This window comes from Nomascus leucogenys, chromosome 5 (assembly GCF_006542625.1).
Source record: "Nomascus leucogenys isolate Asia chromosome 5, Asia_NLE_v1, whole genome shotgun sequence".
NCBI lineage: Eukaryota > Metazoa > Chordata > Mammalia > Primates > Hylobatidae > Nomascus > Nomascus leucogenys.
The window spans coordinates 32659347-32679372 of NC_044385.1; the positions used below are offsets into that span (position 1 = coordinate 32659347).

The window sequence follows — 20026 nt, forward strand, 5'->3', positions numbered from 1 at the left end:
GCCAAGGCGGGCGGATCACGAGGTCAGGAGATCGAGAGAGACCATCCTGGCTAACATGGTGAAACCCCGTCTCTACTAAAAACACAAAAAATTAGCTGGGCGTGGTGGCGGGTGCCTGTAGTCCCAGCTACTCGGGAGGCTGAGGCAGGAGAATGGCGTGAACCTGGGAGGCGGAGCTTGCAGTGAGCTGAGATAGCGCCTATGCACTCCAGCCTGGGCAACAGTGTGAGACCCCGTCTCAAAAAAAAAAGAAAGAGAGAAGCGGAAAAGGAAGGCACTAACGACGGGAGAGGACACTGGTGGAGTGCTGCCAGTGATTTCTTTGGTTCTCTTTCTTTGATGTGTCCATGTAAATTGAGTGCTACACCTTTAGAAGTGGTTCTTTTTAAAAAACTATTTGTATTTGTATTTTTAAATTTTTTAAAGTTTAAGTTCTGGGGTACAGGTGCAGAAGTTGTTCTTACTTTTTTTTGATAGATGCCAACAAGAATATGTTCTGTGAAAGATCTTACTAGTGTAATCATTCTGTCATTTCACATTTGAAATCTTGACTATATATTTGTGCCATTATATATACGAGTCTTGCATATAAAGTATATTTAACCTGGGTCAGTATGTTAGCATGTATCATTGTCACTGATCCCACTGTGTCTCTGAATAGATTACAGTTATGTATAAAAGATCAATTTCCTGTTTTGCTCTCTCGCCATCTCTCCTAATTCATTGGAATGTGATGACTCTTTATTGATTGCCTAATTCATTTCTTTTTTTAATACTTTTTTATTTTTAATTTTTGTAGGTACATAGTAAGTATATATACTTATGGAGCACATGAGCTATTTTGATACAGGCATATAATACATAATAATCACATCATGGAAAATGGGGTACCCATCCCCTCAAGGATTTATCCTTTGTGTTGTCTTGTACATGGTTGGTGGGAATGTAAATTAGTACAACCACCATGGAGGAACAGCTTGGAGGTTCCCCAAGAAACGGATTCACTTCTTTCTCATCTCTTGAGCCCTTCCACCTGCAGGTTCTTGATCAGAAGTTCCTGTTTCCAACACATCGCCCAGGCCATCACTCTGACCATTGGCTTCACTTGCTGCTGTCCCCAGTCAGAACCTCGTAGGCAGTCCCTTCTGAGGCTTCCTCGCACCCAGGACCCCTCTGCCCTGCAGCCAGCCCGATTTGTGCCTTCTGACCTCCAAACATGTCTTGCTTTCCCACTTAGGAATCAGAAACACTGGGAATGATCATCCCCCCTCTGAAAACAGTCACCACCACTGCCTGTTGGAATCCTGCTAGACATAAATAAAGCCTTAGCTCAGTTTCCTTAATGGCACCTTTCTCATACCCTCATACCCTCCTGCTACATGGTGTGAATTCTGCCGCATTCTTTTTTTTTTTTTGAGACAGATTCTTGCTCTGTTGCCCGGGCTGGAATGCTGTAGTGTGATCTTGGCTCACTGCAACCTCTGCCTTGCAGTTCTCGTGCCTCAGCCTCCTGAGTAGCTAGGATTACAGGCATGCACCATCACCTCCAGCTAATTTTTGTATCTTTAATTGAGACGGGGTTTTGCCATGTTAGCCAGGCTGGTATCAAACTCCTGGCCTCAAGTGATCCACCTGCCATGGCCTCCCAAAGGGCTTGGATTACAGGTGTGAGCCACCATGCCTGGCCAACAACACATTCTTTGTAGCCAGGCATGCGGCACCAGCAAGGAATGCCTCATTTGATAATACCATGGTTACACTCTGTCATCATCAAATGTCCCAACATATACACAAAACTGTAATCTGATTCTCCTTAGGGTCACGCAAAGCTAAAATCATTTATAAAGGCATTTAAATGAATTGTGCCATTAAAATTAAATCAGTGTTATATGTGTGTCTCTACAGGTTTGTAACTCATTATGTTATGGACCTTTGGGGTTGAATGTACAGATGCTGAATCTGCAGATGCCAGAGGCCCAAATTGATTTTCCTAGGGGCCATCTATCTCCTAAGTGATAGCTACATGGTGTGGACATGTCTTCTTATTTCTTCTGCCTTTTGGGGGGCAGGGATGATCTTTTACTCATTATTATATTCTCCCAAAGTTTTTTTTTTTTTTTAACACAGTATCCTGCATTTGATAGGTTACTTTAGTAAATGTGTCTTCAGTAAGTGAATTAATGAATATCATATTTTAAAATAAATTCTCATCCCAAAATGGAAATAAGCAGAGAATGGAGTAGAAAAAGAAAGTCCTCTATTTGAAATGAGGATGGGCAGCCCGAAAATGGAAGTGACAAGTCAGGGTTTAAGAATAGACTGAGTAATCTAGATGTGACTGTAAGTGCTGTATTTGTGAGGTATGACACCTGGGTCTTTAAACCAAGATCGAGTGTAGTAACTAAACTGCTTTTGAGGGGGAGGATAGAAAAGAAAAGAATGGAAGGAGGCAGGTGGATGTTTGCTCTGGCAGGTGACCCAGGTGAACTAGACTTGGGGAAATCTGTCTCGTATTCCTGTCTTGTCCTTTAGTCTCCTTCCAAATCCAGCTTTCTTTTTTTTTGAGACAGAGTTTTCACTCTTGTTGCCCAGGCTGGAGTGCAATGGTGCAATCTTGGCTCACCACAACCTCCGCCTCCTGGGTTCAAGCGATTCTCCTGCCTCAGCCTCCCGAGTAACTGGGATTACAGGCATGCGCCTCCACGCCCGGCTAATTTTTTTTGTATTTTTTTTTTAGTAGAGATGGGGTTTCTCCATGTTGGTCAGGCTGGTCTCGAACTCCTGACCTCAGGTGATCCACCCGCCTCGGCCTCCCAAAGTGCTAGGATTACAGGCGTGAGCCACCACGCCTGGCCCCAAATCCAGCTTTCTAAGTGCTGAAGTTTTTCATTGTAAGCCTAGAGGGCCATCCAGTTGTGCTTTATCACAGGGGTCCCAGACCAGTACTAGTCCGTGGCCTGTTGGGAACTGGCCTCACAGCAGGAGGTGAGTACCGCCTGAGCTCCGCCTCCTGTTGGATCCACAGCAGCAGTTGATTCTCATAGGAGCAGGAACCCTATTGTGAACAGCTCAAGCCAGGGATCTAGGTTGCACACTCCTTATGAGAATTTAACTCATGCCTGATGATCTGAGGTGCAATGGTTTTATTCCAAAACCATCGCTCCTCACTCCCATTTGTGGAAAGATTGTCTTCCTTGAAACCAGTCCCTAGTGTCAAAAAGGTTGGGGACCTCTGCTTTATCGACCAGTGAATAAAAGTTGGAATACCCTGGCAGCACAGGCAGCCCGCAGCCACTGTAGATAGAGCTCATACACAGCAGTTTTATCTGTGAACTAACATTACATTGCAGCATTGTGAGAGCATATAAAATGAAGTTTGGTTTTAGAGTTTTACCAGGCCATTCTCAGTCCTACATCATTACTATCATCTATGGATTTAAAAATCATATTAAAGAAAATACAATTTAAAAAACCTTGCCCATGCCACTGGGTAGGGGGTTATGCCATATTAAGCAATGTGTCTGTCTGTCTGTCTGTCTTTCTTTCTTTCTTTCTTTCTTTTCTTTCTTTTTCTTTCTTTCTTTCTTTTTCTTTCCTTTCTCTTTCCTTTCTTTCCTCTCTTTCCTCTCTTTCCTTCCTTCCTTCCTTTCTTTCTCTCTTTCTTTCTTTCTTTCTTTCTTTCTTTCTTTCTTTCTTTCTTTCTTTCTTTTCTTTTCTTTTCTTTTCTTTCTTTCTTCCTTTTGAGACAAGGTCTCACTCTGTCACCCAGGCTGGAGTGCAGTGGCGCAATCTCAGCTCACTGCAACCTCCACCTCCCGGGTTCAAGTGATTCTTCTGCTGTAGCCTCCGAAGTAGCTGGGATTACAGGTGTGCACCACCACGCCTGGCTAACTTTTGTATTTTTATTAGAGACGGGGTTTCACCATGTTGGCTAGGCTGGTTGTGAACTTCTGCCCCCGGGTTCAAGTGATTCTTCTGCTGTAGCCTCCAAAGTAGCTGGGATTACAGGCGTGCACCACCATGCCTGGCTAACTTTTGTATTTTTATTAGAGACATGGTTTCACCATGTTGGCTAGGCTGGTCCTGAACTTCTGCCCTCAAATGATCTGCCAGCCTTGGCCTCCCAAAGTATTGGGATTACAGGTGTGAGCCACGATTTGTGTTTCTTAAAGGAACACAAATATAACTGAATTCTAACATCTTCCATAGTATTCTCATTTATGCATACACAACAGGAGACACTCTTTTGTCCTATTTATAGCCAAAGATGCTTTGTTGAATATGGCATGAAACAATATGATTTTTAATGTACAGTTTTACTGTGATCTGATGATCAACATGATACAATTAATAGTGCTCTGTCAAAGGTAAATGTTAACAGCAACAGCTGCTTTATTCTCAGCTGGGGTATCAATTCCCAGGGAAATGCTTATTTTGGGAGAAAAGATTTACTTCAAGGTTATATGTGAAACATTTCCCCCTTGTAACTTTGTGGAAAAACCTAAAGGATCCTTAAATATCTAGCTCTGGAAGGGACCTGGGTTGGTTTGATGAAGTGATTCCACCACCCCATTGCCTCATTGTAAGAGGAGTGACTTTTTACTTGCTCAAAGCCTTGGGATTGGAGGAAAAAGGAAAGCTGGGAACCAAGGGCAAAGTTGTTTATTATAAGAGGATTGGCTTTGGCCTATACTTTATTACTAATAACTAACATTTATTAACATATATGTCACTTACTGAGCTGAGCGGCAAAATCTAAACTCTCAGAAGAGACTTTAGAGCTAGATGCTACTGTTAGCCTTTATTTTATAGACAAGACACTGAGGCTTAGAGAGGTTAAATAAATTGGCCAGTTGATAAGAGGTAGAGTCAGGACTTGAATTCAGACATCTCTAGCTCCAGAGAGACCATCCTAGAATAAGTCCTTAACTTCAGTTCTCTTTCTCATGCATTTGTTCAGTCAGCCAACACAGTGATGTGATGCCTGCTGCTAGTAAGTACCCTATGAGGCTCTGGAGCTGCAGAGTTGAATATAAAATGATCCATGACCTTGAGCAGCTCATAACTGCATGACACAGTGGGACAAGTGCTGGGAGAGAGGGAGTCCGTGTTCAGGGGCTAAGCAAATCCAGAGATGAGGCATCAAACCTTAGAGAGGGGCAATTTAGAGAACTTTCCTGGAAAGTTGACTCCAAATGCATTCTGAAAGACAAATAGGAGTCGACTGGATGAAAATTGGGAAGTGTGGCCTCTCAGAAGCAATAATACTCAAAGGCTTGGAGATTAGAAACAGTATGGTGGTTCCATGGTTCCTGCTCTTTGCAGGTGACTCGCGCTATGGGAAAAGGGTGGGCAAGGGGAGGGGGCATGGTACAGATGGATACAGTTTTGGGTTTGGCTCTGCCACTTCCTAGCTTTGTGTCCTTGAGCAAAATCTCAACCTCCTCAAGCCTCAGTTTCGTCACCCATAACATGAGGATAAATAATATACTTACCTCAGGACTGTTATGAGGGCTGAATGATATAACAGACTGAAAGTGCTTAACACCATGCTTGACACATCATAAATGCTCAGTCCGTTGAAGCTGCGGTTACTAATCACCATTATTATTGTTACTATCTTCCTTTTCCTCATTACTTAGGTAGGCAAGGCCCAGATCTTAAAGGGCCTTTCTCAAACCACCTTATGTTGTCTTTCGATGCAGCCTTAGCCACACCATGAACTAGGGGAAATTCTGATGTCTTTGAATGCTGGGTGGAAGGATAGAGAGAATTTCCTATTTCGAGAAGCGGTAACAAGTTCATTTTGATGAAATGTATTGCAACATAGCAGAGAGGTCAAGAGCCTTTTCTGATGTCTGTGCTTGTGATGGGAAAATTTGTATTGAGGAAAAGGCAATAATATTACAGTGTCACTTTTGCAAAAATCTTCTTAAGCACAGCTGTCAAAAACCTCTTTCCAGAGAAGGCCATTTGCCCTCTGTGATCCTGAAGAATTCATCCCCACTAGATTATGAGCTTTCTGAAGACAAAAGCCAGGTTGTACTCATCTTTAGATCCACAGTGTCTGACACCTTTCAGTTGCTTGGTGAAAGTTAATGATGCTCCTCAATGTTCTGGTATTTGGCATTTTACAAAGGGCAGATATTGTTAAGAAAAAGATAAGACTTATGACAGCATGCTATTTGGTTCCTTTTACATGGTTTTTATGTGCTCAGCTCTGATATTGCCCTGCTTAGATGCTTTAGTGATTTTGATTCTTTTGTATGCCTGTACAGAGAGTTGTTTTGGAGATGATTAAAGTGTTTTATGGTAGGTGGGCTTTGTGAGAGCAGCACAGCTGTGTCTGTCTTAAACAGTTTTATCCCTATTGTCTAGTGTAGTGCCTGGCCCCTACAAGGTACGTGATAAATATTTGTAATAATAAATTTCTATTAAAAATGTGCGTCAAATTACTCTGAAACGCAATCTTTTTTTTTTTTTTTTTTTTTTTTTTGAGACAGAGTCTCGCTCTGTTGTCCAGGCTGGAGTGCAGTGGCGCAATCTCAGCTCACTGCAAGCTCCACCTCCCGGGTTCACGCCATTCTCCTGCCTCAGCCTCTCCGAGTAGCTGGGACTACAGGCGCCTGCCACCATGCCCAGCTAATTTTTTGTGTTTTTAGTAGAGATGGGGTTTCATCGTGGTCTCGATCACCTGACCTCATGATCCACCTGCCTTGGCCTCCCAAAGTGCTGGGATTACAAGCGTGAGCCACTGCGCCAGGCCGAAACATAATCTTAATTTAACAAATTTAACTTACTTTTCTTGGCCGATAAGTAGAAGTAGAGGATTATCTGTGCTCAGTACAAAATTTCAATCAAGTTTGGGTGGAGATGCTCTTAATGTGTAAAAGGTTGGCTTCTATGTTGTATGGTGTATAGGGCCCTTGCTTTCTCCCTTGTGTCATTCACTGTTGTTATAGGGTAAGGTCTTTGGGCTGAATGGGTACAGTGTTTTAGGTGTCGACTTTAGGCCCCAACTCTGCACTGCATCTGTCTGCTCTTGCTAACACAACTGCAACGTTGGAGGAATGTCATAGCATCTCTAGGAAAGTGATCCTGTAATGCTTGGTCCTTGTTCTCTCTCAAACACAGCTATTTATGTTGCCATTGGCCCAAGATCATATGGACAGCATCTACCTCTTCTTCCCAGGCATGTTAGAGAAGGGCCCCTTCAACCCAGCCAGCTTATCTTTCATCTTTTAGGTCACTGCTTAACATGTTAGCTCTCAACAAAGTGCTTTCAAACCTTCTTCACAGACTATTTGCAAAGTATATGTTGATGGAGCTTTTTTGCCCTGTTGCTCTTCTAATTGGATGTAACAGTCGTTTTTTTTTGAGACGGAGTCTTGCTCTGTCTCCCAGGCTGGAGTGCAGTGGCGTGATCTCTGCTCATTGCAACCTCTGCCTCCCAGGTTCAAGGGTTCAAGTGATTCTCCTGCCTCGGCCTCCTGAGCAGCTGGGATTACAGGCACATGCCACTATGCCTGGCTAACTTTTGTATTTTTAGCAGAGATGGGGTTTCACCATGTTGGCCAGGCTGGTCTCGAACTCCTGACCTCAGCTGATCTGCCCACCTCAGCCTCCCAAAGTGCTGGGATTACAGGCATGAGCCACCGCACCCAGCTGGATGTAATAGTCTTTGATGCACCTTCTTTAATTCTAGTCTGGCTAAGTTCGGGGGACCTCTCATAAGGTGTTCCCTGCCTCCTCCTCCTTCCTTCACTTTAATTCCTGTCTTTCCTTCTCCTTTTCTTTCTCTAGTCATATGTGAACTGCCCATGAATTAGTGACGTTAGGATTGTGCTTTGAAAAATAAGCATATTTTACTTGAATTTGTTTTAGTACAGGAATTGGGTTAAAAGAAGTGGATGCAATGCGGTTTGTGTTCATTTCTGCACTAACCTGTGAAAATAGCAAAGCATATGGATTTTTTCCAGTTATTTATTATTTTGTGGTAGAATGAAAAAAAAAACATAGATGCTTTGGAGAGTCTGATCAAAGTGTGTAAATTAATATGAATAGCTGAAGGTTATGCATGTGGGTGACATGGGGTCAACTTTTCCAGATTTACGGAGATGTACCAGAGTTAAAACATGGGATATGCCAGTTTGTCATGTAAACATCTGAGAACTTTGGCATGTTTTGATTTATTTTTTTCACTTCAGTATTGAGATTGGCCTATGTTCACTACTAGGGGGAATGGGAGGGGGTTCAGGGAGGTTGTTTTTGTTTTTCAAACAGAAGGGGAACAATACTTAGCAAATGCCCTTGGGTGTGTGCCTCCAGCAAACACATACATTGGGTAAAGACCCTGATTTCTAGCCTCCCATTGCCTCTCATCTCAGTTCTTTTTCCTTTTTATTCTGGGCCCTAGGTGGTCTAGCAACTTTGTTCCTATTGTCCCAACCCTAAGTACTCTGAAGAATCTATTTCTCTAATGTGATAAGTAGTTTTATACAACATTGTCAGCAGGCGGTGAGCTGTAAGTTATATTTCCATTGGTAGAGACTTACTTTCCTGTACCCCACTAGAATCTAAGGAAGAATCACAATAAAGGCTCATACTTTAAGACATTCTGGAAGATGGGAGACCACGTAGCCTAATGGAGACAATATGAGCTCCACCACTAGCTAGTGTATCTCAGGTAAGTTACTTAGACTCTGTAAAGTTTGATTTACTGTTCTGTAGACTGAGGATAATGCCTCTACAGAGTTGATGACATGAGTATGAGAGATAACATATGTACAGTTTAGTATGGAGGAAGTGCTCCATAGATGGTAACTATGATTTTTGGTTAAATTAGGGTATGGTTTTGGGACATGAACATTTATTGATGATAATTTATTAACACCCCTCCCTCTACCCCTGCCTGCAGAGTAATTCTGGTCATTGTAAGTGCCAGCACCTGTGGACATCTGTGAATAAGGACTCACCAATGAAATATAAAAGACTAGGCCGCGTGCGGTGGCTCACGCCTGTAATCCCAGCACTTTGAGAGGCCAAGGTGGGCGGATCATGAGGTCAGGAGATCGAGACCATCCTGGCTAACATGGTGAAACCCCGTCTGTACTAAAAAATACAAAAAATTAGCTGGGTGTGGCGGCAGGCGCCTGTAGTCCCAGCTACTCGGGAGGCTGAGGCAGGAGAATGGTGTGAACCCGGGAGGCAGAGCTTGCAGTGAGCCGAGATTGTGCCACTGCACTCCAGCCTGGGCGACACAGCAAGACTCCATCTCAAAAAAAAAAAAAAAAGAAATATAAAAGACTAGATGTCTTCAGCCATGTGGTGGTTCCTCTTCATGCATTTAGGCGCAGTACAGAAACTCTCCATGTCTGTGGTTACATTCGCTTCTGTATTACTCGGTGGGTGGAGGTGAGGAGTTGGAAGTCTAGGTCAGTCGTACTTTGAATTTATCTGTAGGTCCACTTCTGCCAGCTCAGAGTCCATTAGCTCTTGCATATTCATCTGTTCTCAGCAATTACAGGAAGGAGAATTTCATACCATTGATCTAATGAGGCCTTGATCCTGGTGGTTATCACAGAATTCCCAAAATTGAATGAAATGCTCCTCTTGTTCCGCTTTCTGAAAGAATTCCAAAGCTTCCTTCAAGGCAGTCAAGGGGATCCTTCCTTCCCCTAGAAGCATTCCTCTGTTTTCAGTCTAGAAGGCTTCATGGTGCTTTTTGTCTTGTGGCAGCTTCCTGGGAGGGATACGAGGCTCACTTATAAGTGCTCAGAATAAAAATACAAAACACAGTAAGTGCTCAATAACGTTAGCTAGGATGGTGGTGGTGGTGGGTGATAAATGATTTAATCTCATTTATGCTCCATCTTCTCCTCCACCATCCTTCCAGGATAATTAGCAGCACTAATAATCTGGTTAGACTCAGCTCAATGCTTTCTATTCCATGTGAATAAGTGAGTATTGTTTACTGCTAAGACAAGCGTGGTGTTTAGATGGCATTTTCTTTGTTGAACACATTTTTGTTTTTCCTTGAGTAAATGCCTAACCTTTTCATTCGCTTGGTTTTCTTTGAACATCTAAGTCTTCCTGCACACCTCCAACTGCTTTGTGAAACAAACGCCTCTTGTATAACTTTCCACATTGTCCAACCTTTTTAGATAATCTCAGCACCTCGCACTTTTGCTTCCCCTGAAGACGTCCCTCTTGGAGACCTTTAATGACTTTCTGTTCCCATCTGCATGGAGAGGAATAAAGACATTCAAACAAGTCTCCTATTTTCAAGTCCTTCCCTACCCATAACCTACCCATTTGTTTCACAAAACAAAACACCTGGTACCTTGTGTCACTAAAGTTAAGTGTACTGACAGCAAGTTTAGCTTTCTCTGCCAGGTTTTTACCTTCTGTATTTATATTTTGTGTTGGGGGGGTTTCTGAAACCCCCTTATTTCATCAAACATGGAACTCTTTACATCTGTGTCTTGTTTTCTCATTGATTTGAAGCGATTTTTCAGTTGGGGAAAAAATGGGAACACCTGCATTTTACCACTTTAACTCAGCCATCTCCTAACTTCTAGTTCCAAATTCATATTTATTTATTATTTTTTAAAGAGATGGGGTCTCACTCTGTCACCTAGGCTTAGTGCAGTAATGCAATCATAGGATCATAGCTCATTGCAGCCTTCATCTCCCAGATACAAGTTATTCTCCTGCCCCAGCTTCCCGAGGAGCTAGAACCACAGGTGTGTGCTGCCATGCCTGGCTAATTTTTTAATTTTTTGTAGAGACGAGGTGATACTGTGTTGATCAGGCTGGTCTCGAACTCCTGGGCTCAAGAGATCCTCATGCCTTGGCTTCCTGAAGTGCTGGGATTACAGGCATGAGCCACCACATCCAACACCAAATTCCTAATGATTGACTAGATTAAAATAACCATGCCAGGCAAGGAACTAAATACACCTATATTTTCTAGACCCATTCTACGATTTCTTTTTCCTTTTGTCCTATTCTTTATTATTGGATACAAATGATAGCATGCTTATCTTTTGGAGGTGAAAGGGTCTTTCTCTAGTGAGAACTCTTCTTTCAAATGCAGATTTTATGGGAAAATCCAACTGGCCTGCTCTGTGTTTTCTGTTAAATAAGCCCATCTCTATGAGTTAGGTGGTAAAGGTAATTTGTTTTATTTTAGTACTATAACTTAAGAAGACAAGGAGAATTTAGAGTTAATGGAGAACCACTGAGATAATTAAAATGTGAAGAAATAATACCTAAAAAGAAAAGGTAAGAAAGGTAGGATTATTTATATTGGAGAATATGAGGGAGTGATTGTCATAATGAGAGTTAAATATATAAAGGTGCAGTGTAGGGAAGATGGCACCCAGTTGCCCTTTTAAAATGAAAGACTTCAAGAGGAAGTAGATTAAATTAGCAGTAGAGTCTGTAAGTAGCATAACAGAGTATAAAAATAGCGGTAGAGTAAGTATATTTTACAGAGAAGAAACTTCGACAGTGAAAGTTGTTACTGGAGGCAGGTGGGGAAGGGTCGCCGGCGAGCTTACTAGGCGAGGCTTGTGTGCCCGCTCCCGCCCTGGTCCTCAGTGCCCACCCGGTCGGCCCAGCACAGCCATGATCAAGGTGATCCTAATCTGTAACAACCACAGGAAGTCACGGCTCTCCAAGTTCTACCAGCCCTACAGTGAAGATACACAACAGCAAAATCATCAGGGAGACTTTCCATTTGGTATCTAAGAGAGATGAAAATGTTTGTAATTTCCTAGAAGGGGGATTATTAATTGGGGGATCTGACAACAAACTGATTTATAGACATTACGCAACGATATATTTTGTCTTCTGTGTGGATTCTTCAGAAAGTGAACTTGGCATTTTAGATCTAATTCAAGTATTTGTGGAAACATTAGACAAATGTTTTGAAAATGTCTGCGAACTGGATTTGATTTTCCATGTAGACAAGGTTCACAGTATTCTTGCAGAAATAGTGATGGGGGGAATGGTATTGGAGACAAACATGAATGAGATTGTTACACAAATTGATGCACAAAATAAGCTGGAAAAATCTGAGGCTGGCTTAGTGGGAGCTCCAGCCCGTGCTGTATCAGCTGTAAAGAATATGAATCTTCCTGAGATCCCAAGAAATATTAACATTGGTGACATCAGTATAAAAGTGCCAAACCTGCCCTCTTTTAAATAAAAAATGTAAAAAGGTCACTCCGAGGTAAAATCCAGGGGGAAGAGTCATCTAAGTTTACCATGCAGTTGTTTACCAAAAATAAAGGAGGAGAGTCTTAACTTTTGCTCTTGGATTTAAATCAAGGTACTGTATAGCAGTTGTGTAAAATCAGTATGAAAGTTCAATGTTGCTTTCCTTGCTCAGTGATTTTAAAGAAATTGGGTAGTTCCTATATGATTTTTTTTTTCTTTTCTAAACTGCATTCGGGTGTCCACCTATGGCATGCCTCTATGTATTGGCTACTACAGTGTTTTAAAAAGTGTTTCAGATATTTCTTTAATTATGTACAACCTAAAATGTTGGTGTTTTGTATGGATCACAAGTGCAGCATTCCTTAATTCCTTCTACTATTTGTCACACAATTGTTATTTAAAGAACCAAGTATGTATTGCATGAAAACATTATGACTTTTTTCTCTTAGTTTAAATAAACTCCAAGGTAACTGGACTTCTAAAGCACCTTTCTGTTTGCCTGATATCTACTTTAGCAATAATTTTTTTTACAACCCGCTGACTCAACAAAGTAAATAAAAGTATATTTTATCACACATAGACACATACACAAAAAAGAAAGTTGTTACTGGAATGAGCTCTCAAGAGATGGTCACCTTGAATAATTTTTGTTTGATAGTGTTTAGCATCACCTACAGGTTCTAATTTAGCTAATAAATGACTAAGCACCATTACTTTTTTTGTGTGTCCAAATCAGTTCATTTTGTCTTGAGTGTCTTGAGAGTATCTATGCACAGGTAATAGAAAGAAGTCTTCATTCTTGCCTTTTTTTTTTTTTTTTTTTTTTGAGACGGAGTCTTGCTCTGTCACCCAGGCTGGAGTGTAGTGGCGTAATCTGGGCTCACTGCAAGCTCCGCCTCCTGGGTTCACGCCATTCTCCTGCCTCAGCCTCCCAAGTAGCTGGGACTACAGGTACCCGCCACCATGCCCAGCTAATTTTTTTGTATTTTTAGTAGAGATGGGGTTTCACTGTGTTAGCCAGGATGATCTCGATCTCCTGACCTCATGATCCACCCGCCTCGGCCTCCCAAAGTGTTGGAATTATAGGCGTGAGCCACCGCGCCCAGCTCATTCTTGCCTATTTTAATGTCTGTATTGGAATCATTGTTTACCAATCTGACTTCAGAGCAGCAGTACTCTTGAGAAAACTAATGACTTCATAAGGCTCCAGTGTCTGCGTAAATGAGACAGTTTTCAAAAATCATATGTAATAGATAACTAGAATATTTTAATTTTAATTTTGATTTTCATTTTCATTTTTTTTTTTTTGAGCTGGAGTTTCACTCTTGTTGCCCAGCCTGGAGTGCAGTGGTGCGATCTTGGCTCACTGCAACCTCAGCCTCCCAGGTTCGAGCAATTCTCCTGCCTCAGCCTCCCAAGTAGCTGGAACTACAGGCGCATGCCACCATGCCCAGTTAAATTTTTTTTGCATTTTTGTAGAGATGGGGTTTCACCATGTTGGCCAGGGTGGTCTCGAACTCCTGACCTCAGATGATCTGCCCACCTTGGCCTCCCAAAGTGCTGGGGATTATAGGTGTGAGCCACCACGCCCGGCAGTTTTTATTCTTGTGCTGCATTTGTTTGACTCTCCAATTGTTTCTGTTTCAAATGTTGCATTTATGTGAAATAAAGTGAGATTGGATATAATCTTTACTCAAAAAAATCTTACTTGAAGTTCTTATTTTCTCTTTGAGCCATGGGAAGCAGAGGTTGCAGTGAGCCGAGATCACACCATTGCACTCCAGCCTGGGTGACAGAGCGAGACTCCATCTCAAAAAACAAAAAAAAACAAAAACAAAAAAAACAGGATTTTGCTCTGTTGCCCCAGTTGGAGGGCAGTAATGCAATAGCTCACTGCAGCCTTGAACTCCTAGGCTCAAGCAATCCTCCTGCCTCAGCCTCCTGAGTAGCTGAGACTACATGCATGTACCACCACATTCAGTTAGTTTTTAAATTTTTTGTAGAGATGTAGGTCTTGCTGTGTTGACCAGGCTGGTCTAGTGATCATTCCACCTCGATCTCCCAAAGTGCCAGGATTACAGGCATGAGCCACTGTGCCAGACCAAAAAATTCTAATTTTAAAAAGGAATGCTTGATCCTGTTTTTTTTAAGCAAAATGTACTACTTTGTACATTTTGCTTTTAGTCAATGTATGATTGTATATGGTGCCGAAAGCCATGTGATAATGGGAGAGTGCTCTAAATATTATTTATTAATAAATAATTAAATATTGTTACTTATTTTATTATGTAAACGTACATCTTACAGTATAACCTAATGGTGAAAGATTGAGCTGTGGAGCCAGCCTTTGCCACCTGCTAGCTCCAGAACTTTGGCCAGGTTATGTAGCCTCAGTTTCCTTATCTGTAAATTGGGCATGTGAAGATAAATGAGAAAATACACGTTAAAGTCTTTAGCACACTTCTTGGCACGTAGTAATCATTTAAAGGCTATTATAGGTGAAACGATCAATGAATCATGAGTGTTCTACTGAAGGAACCCTTCTTCCAAGTTTTCTTATATATAGTATTTAGGAGAGGCATATGTTAGGTGATTAAGGTTTTTTTGTTTTTTGTTTTCTTTTTTTTCCAAATACAGTGGTGATAATCCAAAGATTGTATGAGAGAAAGTAGATGTTTCTTCTCTGTTCCTCCTTTTATCCCTCTGAGTATGGAAATACTCCATGGTTTTCTCCAAGCTCATATAAACCTAAACATACACAAGGTAACTGGTTTATTTGCTTTGGTTTTGCCTTATATATTACTCTGCAGCTTTTCCTACTTAGTAACACATCATGAGCATTGTTCAGAGCTAATATAGATTGAACTAATTTTTAATAACTGCAGAATAGTCTAAATAATGTAAATGTGCCAAAATGTACTTGAACTATATATTAGGGATACTCAGGTTGTTCTGAATTGCCACCCTCTACTACAAATGACTTTGAATGCAGCATCCTTATACAGAATTTTTAAGATTCATTGCTTTTATTTCCAACGAAAGTTTCCCCAGAGTGACACTGCTGAGTTCAGAGTCAGTGCTAATTATAGTGCAAAGGGATTTGGGGTGCAAATACTATATAAAACTTCGTTGGTTTCTGCCCTTTTATAATCTAATTGAAGAAGTAGGCATTTATTTTTCTGTGGATTTCTTTGCTTATGTACAACAATTTTAGTAAATGGTGTTTATTCCCAGGGAGGTTTGAAATCCTTAGCATTCTGAAACATAAATCAGAAGAGCAAAAGGAATCTCTTGAATTAGGTTTACTCTGTATAGTATTTGCTGTATTTATTAGATACAAATTTGTTAGAAATTGTACATAGTTAAGTCTTGCAGTTTTTAAGAGCTAAGAGTCCCACTTGAAAACTGAAGCACCTGACTTTTGCCCTCTTGTTACTTAATGTGCTTACACCCTACAGGGTTGCAGACAGGGGAAGAGCCATCCCCACATGCAGTATCTCGTCTCTAGAGGCCCAGGCTTGCTCAGCACTGATGCAAGCAGCTGAACAAATCTTGTTTTGAGGTCACTGATGGTAACAGGAATGATAGTATGCTAACAAATTATTTTTACAATAGTAAAGTTACTGTGTTAGCATTAGACAGGTTCTTTTTCTTTGTAATGTCACTGAGAGCTACTTAGTACAACATAAGTTGTTCCAAGTGTCCACTTAAGTAGTGTGGGGTATGTGTGTGTTGTGTGTGTCTTTACAAGGCAGGGGACAGAGAGAAGAAAGAACAATTGTAATGGGTTTGTGTTGCATGTGCGTGCATGTGTGACCACAGTATACCTTTAATGAGCAGCAGGACCATGTCTGTTTAGAAGCTTTGTTTTTCCCTGTTAGTAATTAACGTTTGGTTACATCAGTTGGGATTATACAACTCTTTAACAGCTGATGCTAGTTCATACCTGTTTTCATTCTTTCTCCCCTCTGATTCAGCTTCTTGGCTCTGGAGAAGTGATTGTGTTATACACTAGAATCCACTTGGTTGTACTGATTCACTGGAGTGGTCACATATCTGAAACCCACTGGGCACCCTGTCACGGTTCCCAGTCAGTGGGACCTGTAGTTGCATGTTTTGGTTTCATATTTTTTCTCTTTGTGATGAACAGCCTTAACTTTAAAAATTCTCTGCTCTGTAACAATTGGCTTGTTGGGAAAACATTTTTACAGCTGTGGTATTTAGCAGTCAGTGTGTTTCCTTGGGCTTCCTGCAGTATTCCGTGAAGTAGCAAGGATAATAACGGCAGTGATAGCAAACACATAAACAATGCTTACCATGTGCCAGGAATTTATAGATCATTAACTCATAACCCTCCCAACAACTCTAGGTGGTGGGGACTGTTTTCATCCCCATGTTAGAAATGCAGGGAGCGAGCCAGCTTCGGACCCATGGTTATGCAGTGTGTAAGTGGCTTAGGCATGGAAATGACTGCTTCTGGGTGAGGCTCGCTGGTGGGGCTGGAGAAACTGGTAAATGAGGCGACATTCCCAGGGAAGCTCAGTGCTGGATGCTCAGACCCGGATGGAGAGAGCCGGCAGAGTGGCTTGGCTGCTGCTCGCTGTTTGGATAGGAAGTGACACCCTGGACATGGGAGAGAAGTTGAGGGAACTCACTCAGGCATGGGAGGAAGGAAACGGGGGAAAGGAAGGCGTGGAAAGCTTTGCTGAGGGAGGTCACAAGCAAACTGTCTTTCCAGGAGAGCCCTTCTTTCTTGGCTACTTCTGTCCCTGCAGGGCGCACATCTCCGGAAAAGAGTGAAGCAAGCTAAAGGTGTGTTTATCCTCAGCGAGTTTCTTTTGATTTGATGAGTGAGTCATATGCCCTGGCTGGAAAACCTTTCCATTTGCTTTTGTGATTCTGTTTTTCAAATTGGTTTTTAAGAGGTTCTATGCGACATGCTGAGGTTCTCTCACTCCACAACACTGGTACAGTAGAATAGGCCATCTAGGTAAGAGGCTCTTGCAGGGTGCTATGGCTGGAATGGGACCCTGATTCTTCCACCATGCCTTCTGGATAGAGCTTCCTTGGGCTGAAATTGGGTCCCAGCCTCAGGGCCCCCTCCAGCATATCTGAATAATGTCCGCTGTGGGTGAGCAAAGATAAACTGCTGATGGTATGTCACAGTTGTTTTTTGTAGAATGTGGGTGCTTGCTATTGTCACTGTTACTTTTATATCATAAGGTCATAGCTGATAACCCTCTTTCTGCGTCATAGCATGGTTCATTGGGTAAGAACATGGGGTCAGATGGAGCTCTGGGTTTGAACTTGATTGTCTTTAGTCACTGAATGATTGTGGGGGAAGTTATTTCCTCTCTTTAGCTTCAGTCCTTAGTGTGTAAAATGGGGTGATATAGTAAGAGTAGCCCTGTTGTCGTAGGGCTGTTGAGATTGTGCTCAGCAGAGTGCCCCCATTAATGTCTCTGCTTCACAAATGGTGGTGCTCAATATCACCTTCTTAGTGCTCTGACACTTGTGGGGAATTTCCCATTCTGATTTTTAGGTGTAATAAGCTCTGACATTCCAGGACATGCATCATTGTGGATATAGATACTGACAGCAAAAAGAACTGGAATTGAAGAGCCGCAGATTGCACGTCTCTCAAAGAAGGGTGGGGTGTCTTACAACAAAGCATTCCTGGCGTGACTAGACAAAGCTCATTTGAGAGTAAACCAGAGTCAGGTATTCTTCTGATGGAATTGATTATGCAAGCTGGACCAGGAAGAGTCCTTTATTTTATGCCCAAATTGATGGTTCTTTACATTTTAAAGAACTTGTCATTTTACTTACAGAAAGAATTTTTCCTACTGCCTTTTAATAATGAAGGGAAAAACTATTGCTTTTGGTTTTATCTAGTGAAATCCAAAGGACAAAGGAGTTAGTTTGGAGGGAAAATTCTGACCCTTTTTAGTGAGCACTGTTATCTGTTTTACCAAGTTACTTTAAAAAGTATCATTTAGTAAATTTTTTTATTTTACAAACTTATTATTATGGAAATTTTAGGCACATACAAAGCTGTAGAGAATGGTGAGACCCCTGACATACCTGTCTCCCACCTTCAAGAACTGTCAACTCCTAGTGGTGCCTCATCTGCACCCCCACCCAGTTCCCAAACCCCCGTGATTTTTTAAGCAAATCCCAGGCATCATTATTTTATCCATAAGTATTCAAGATGTACTTAGAATGCCTTCAGAGGAAAGTTTTGGTAAGGTCAAAAATAAAAACCTGCATGTTCTAAGTTGCTTCCTGTGGGAAAATCGTGTCTCTCTGGAAATCTCAAGACAGTAATCCTTAAAGCAGGTGGTGGAGAAATGATCTTTTTAAACAATAACCGGGGGAGCTTTTTCAGACTAACTTGTCCTCCTAGAAGATTGCCTCCTGAAGCCACCCCCTTACTCCAAGAGTTCACAGAAAGTGTTAGAGATGTACGAGATAGAGAACCACCTCTTTGGGGAAAGTGCTTCCAGGTTATGGAGGCTTTTTAACCACCATGAATGGGACTTACTTAAAAATGTATTTATTTTCTTCCTTCTTAAACAGATTATGCTGGGTACTATTTAATTGTTCCTATTTACTACCGGGAGTTTTGGACACCGATTTGTATGCTGTGGAGTGTGTATTTTAATCATTTACGTGTCACCTCCCTTGTTGCCATTTTTTATCCTATGTCAATGTGCTTGTCTGTAATAACAGCCCCTTGTCTCTTTGAAATCTGTTAAGGGCTGAGAAGTCAGGTCAAGGAACTTGTAAAGAACTGTACTTAAAGTCAGAGTAAATGAACTGAGGGTGTTCTTTTGTTTCCTGAGCAAAGTGTATGATGTTGGAATTAAGGATTTGGTGATATTTAACTGCTCAAAGGATGTTTTGGCTTCATTTCTTGGTTTTTGGCTGTGTTCTGCATAGATCAGGTTGCTGTGTAGCCATGTTTCGTATAGGTGAGGTATTACTGTAATGAATTATAACACAGTAGGGATCTTTCTTTTCCAGTTTCACATACAGCTTTAGAAAGGCTTGAAAGGTCATTTACGTGGTTAGTGCGTAAGAAAGATGGAAAATATGTTTTAGGACAAGTTTCCATCTCACCACTGACTAAAAGTGAGTTAGGAGGGAAATAATGGAATCTTAAAATGTGCTTTTTAAAGTTTTTGTTGTTGATGTTATTTTCATTAGCAACTAAAGTCAGGGGCTTGTGTTTTAAACCTTGCAGAAAAAGCTTTACTTGGCTAAAAATAATTTGATGTATGGATATGATTTGGGTACGGTACAGCTATAAAACTGATTGATAGAAGAAACTAATAATCTCATTTGCACTGCACAAAACTAATTTCCTTTCTGCCTTCCTTTAAAGGCAAATAAGAGTAGACATTTTTAGTATTCTTTTATTTCCCATCCCCTCCCACCTCATCCCTTTTTTTAGCCTTTCCTTAGGAAAATGACCTAGTCCTATCAAAACTGAGCTGTGCCCTATGCAGGTTTATACACAGCACAGACGAGTTGCATCAGTCTTTCCTTTCTTACACCCTCACCAAGATTACATAGTTCTGTGAGATGTCCTTGGGAGTTGTAATAATATGGAATGCTGGAGAAATTCCAAAGGCTGTTGGTAAATATAGGATGCAATTGAATAGCAGTTAGCTTCTTTTGGTGATTTCAGAACTTATCTTTAAGAAAAAAAAATAAAGAGTTAAGTATACATAGCATAGCATGGGAACTAAAAAGAAAGTGCAGTGACCATGTTTAGGATTTGGATTTGAACTTCTGT

At 41.3% G+C, this 20026-nt stretch overlaps 1 protein-coding gene and 1 pseudogene across 2 annotated transcripts in view; both read left to right on the plus strand.

The window, feature by feature from the left end:
• PTPN14 (protein tyrosine phosphatase non-receptor type 14) overlaps positions 1–20026 on the plus strand; it is a 205272-nt gene that overhangs the window by 58577 nt on the left and 126669 nt on the right. The window lies entirely within an intron of this gene.
• LOC101175782 lies at positions 11580–12279 on the plus strand (annotated as a pseudogene). The gene has a single exon (XR_004030092.1). The product of XR_004030092.1 is annotated as an AP-3 complex subunit sigma-1 pseudogene (transcript).